We start from the raw sequence: 3,997 nt of genomic DNA, 5'->3' as shown, positions 1-3,997 counted from the left end.
GTTGGCGTAGGCCTTCCATCGCCTCGGGGTTTTCTCGCAGCCACCGTTGCCTTTCCCGTTCCCTAGTGTTGGGCTAACTGTTGCCTTCTTCCTTTTTATTGGACCAGTGGTGAGTAGAGGGATTCACCGAAGTTCTGTGGCCCGTACCCGTTTATGATGATGATAGTTTCGTGATGCGAAATACAGGGAACGATTTGCTAAACAGCGGCGCTATTAAAACAGAGGGACTCTTACGTCTCACCCGCCGCACGTGAATCTACATCGCATGGTGGCTGGAGCTGTACTTTGTTGGCCGCCGGATTCTCTCACGAAAGAGCTCCTTTAGTGTTATGCATGACCTTGGTGTACTCGAACTCAGCCTGTGCTTTATTTCTTGTTCCTTACTTATTTTGAACGTGGAAAAAAATTACTTGCTTACTTTGGCAGCGTTTTAGCATTGCTGTCGGGATAGATAACGCGTTTTGTCCCAAGCGTGTATACGTCAAAAATATAATCATGGTTTGCTGACGTAAGGTGAAGACTCAAGCGATGAATTGCGTGACTTAATGGCTGCTTCGCGTGTTCAGAGGGCCGTTTCTGGCGTCATTGCGGCGTTTAGCTCAGTGACGGCGACAGGAAAAATTAAGAACATCGCACTTTTGTTGTTTCCAAAGCCGCGACTTTGTTTAGCATACCTTTATATACCATGCGAAACACAGATCATTTTAAGAAGTAGATGATCGGAGAAACGGTGCTCCGAATGCTATGTTATTCTGGGATTACAGCCTGCGTCAGCTACCGCTACGCTGAGTTGTCAGAAAATTAGCCAATATTTTAAAATGCATGCATACGAGTGGAAGGAAGAGTAGGAGAGAAAGAAGTAAATTGCAAATTTTTTTCCAGTTTGATTGAAATTAATTACTGCGGTAGACTGTTACATGCAGTGCTAAATTAGTAAATGTAATTATTGCTTTTTTAATGGACAGGTCGAGCCAGCATTTTGTCAATTAAGAAAATGTGAGGTCTAGAGGCGGCAATTTACTAGATGCACTCCTCTTACCTTTCCCCTTTCTTTCTTTCTTTCTTTCTTTCTTTCTTTCTTTCTTTCTTTCTTTCTTTCTTTCTTTCTTTCTTTCTTTCTTTCTTTCTTTCTTTCTTTCTTTCTTTCTTTCTTTCTTTCTTTCTTTCTTTCTTTCTTTCTTTCTTTTTATAGACTGTGCAATAGGAAAAACATGTTAAGCAAACGCTAGTTGTACGTACAGTTTGTCCAGCGGTTATCTACTGAAACGCATTGTTGGACGGGATGTGAGGTTAGTGATATGGAAGACAGCTTTTGCACAAATAACATTACATGTGATCGTAGGAGTGCTACTTCTCAGAAGAGTTAAAATTGCATTGTCCACGACTGGGGTGTCTCATGCAGCTTCCAAAATGCCGCATAATCACTTAACGCGAAGATAAATGTACACGCGAAATCATACGTAGAGGTGAACGCCATGACATACGAAATGGGCTAAGTGTGTCATCACGCCTTCGACACTTCTGTCGTGTAAGGAAGTTTATTTCGTGAGTTCTTCGGTACGATCGGACGCGTCACGTGGCTGCTGCTGATGTGCATAGACCACAATTGATTCGTACATAGACTAACGGGGGAAGCCATCTTTGACCGGGGGCAGCAGATCAGGTGGAACGAAGGAACGCGAAAGCGTCGAAACCCGCCCTCATCGCATGCTCGACGCCAGCATTCACACGCCATCAGCTATGACGTAGCCAAACCCACAGCCCCTGCGTTTGCTGCACCGACAAGCATATAGGCACGCGCAGGGTGCTCAGTGACGGCCACAGGACAAATAAAGAACATTGCACTTTTGTTGTTTCCAAAGCCGCGACTTTGTTTAGCATACTTTTATATACCGTGCAAAACGTACGGTATATACAATGGTCTGCTTTTGGTCCCCTGCATTTTAAACCCAGCATTTTAAACAATATGACGGTACAGGTCTGATTGAGTAATGGTGCGGGGCTGACTTGGCAACCCCCTTCAATGATTAGGGGGGGGGAGACAGCCGCCCTGCCAGCCCCCCCCCTCCCCCCTTTTCCCCCTGTGAGCACGCCTATGGCGACAAGTGACAACTGGAGTTAACTGCTGCTATGGACCCATAAATAAAGTGGATAAATAAATTTGATTTGATTTGATTTGATTTGATTTGATTTGATTTGATTTGATTTGATTTGATTTGATTTGATTTGATTTGATTGGGGAGTTGCATTCACTCGCCGCTGTGCACACCTCATCCGCCGTGCGGACAGCCCGAACTGTGAACGATGCCAAGCGCATTAAACAGCACATCTATTTTGTGACTGCCCACTTTACGTGTCGCAACGTAATACGCTTGGTTCAACGTTGGCAGGAATCGGTGTGGCAACACTAAGTGAGACTGGTATTTTGTCAGCTATGTTCGACAAGACAAAGTCGCCAACTGCTATCAGGGCTGTGACAGACTTTCTTAAGAGCGCAGGACTGGACACCAGACTTAGCGAAACCACTATGTTACGTGGCTATTGTATATACGCATATCTCTTTCCTCTCCCCATCATCACCCCTCATCACTCCTTTTTTTCCCTTTCCCTTTTCCCCTGTGCAGAGTAGCAGGCTAGAGCGCACTAGCTCAGGCCGACCTCTCTGCCTTAAAATAAATTCTCTCTCTCTCTTGATTCGATTTCAAGATTACGTACAGGCTCGCTCTAAACGCGGGTGCAAGAGCAAAATAAGCTTGTCTATAGACTATTCTGAGGATGGGTTTCGGTGCCTTTGTGTACCTTTATCTTGTTATGGCAGACGTACACGCATGAAAACAGTTGTGCTGGTGCATTCTATGTTTAATGACCGTGTTGATTCGACTTCAAGATATACAAAAATAAAACATTTGTTTAACAGCCCGAGGTGCCGGCGCCTTCGTGTCGAATGTAAAATAGTCGGTAGAAACACAGGGAGCATTTCGCTAAACTTCAGTTTCTTGAGCGCTCCCTTTTGTTTTTCTGTGTACCATCACCTTGTCTGTCTTAGAAAATGCAGCTTATTGCGCCACGCGGAGACGGTCGCCAAGCCGCACTGTACAGTATACAAAAATATATAGCAGCATGTGATCGCACGAGTGTTATTACAATTAACGCAGTGTTTCGTCTGCAAAGCAACGACCGGAATTACGCAATAGGTACCACACTGTAGAATATTCGCGAAACGGACACTTAAAAAGCCATCTTATATAGAATAGTTCACGAGTAGAAATGCGAGAAATACGAAGAAATCGTACTCACTCAACTCACTAGTGTTGATGATTAAGGCCAAAACATTTTCGAATCTTAGTACAGGAAGACAATTTGTACTTTTTATGACATCTACATTTTTTTAAATGAATTGAAAAAGGCTCTCAAGGGCATTATTTATAGAGCTATATTAATAAGTAACCGCCAAAAATAAGTGTTTGACACGGCGTGATATCATTGCTTTTTCTTCCTCGCTTCTACGACTAGTAATAAGGGTATCGTTTCAAAGGTCCGGTTTTTCTTTCGATAACATGTCATTTGGCACTACACTTTTTTTGGGGCGTTCACAGGTGTAGGGTTTTTACAAGGCAAATATCAATATGGTTCATTACGATGGTGAAGACGCGCACGTCACGACAACGTTGTGACGCTGGCACTGAGTTGTAGGAAATCGCGATGCGCGTCGTCAGACTGTGCCAGCCGGCAATCAAGCGAAAAGCGATGAGGAAGAAATACAGTGGAACGCGTGGCCTTGTCAAGGTGTTGTTCCTCACAGCCTGATGCGTCCCTGATGTGACGCGCTCGCAGCGTGTTTGATCCCGCACATGCGTGCTACAGACCTCTCTGCTGGCGTCAAGAGAAATTAAGTTCGACGTGGAAGGACTCTATAGTTGTTACACGTGCGAAGGGTTTGTGTTTGGCAGTAAAATAGTTCTGAAGCGCCTTTGAGGGAAGTAGCCGTTTATTGGTA

This window comes from Rhipicephalus sanguineus, chromosome 3, assembly GCF_013339695.2.
Source record: "Rhipicephalus sanguineus isolate Rsan-2018 chromosome 3, BIME_Rsan_1.4, whole genome shotgun sequence".
NCBI classification, from domain to species: Eukaryota; Metazoa; Arthropoda; class Arachnida; order Ixodida; family Ixodidae; genus Rhipicephalus; species Rhipicephalus sanguineus.
Note: the sequence above shows the minus strand (reverse complement) of the source record.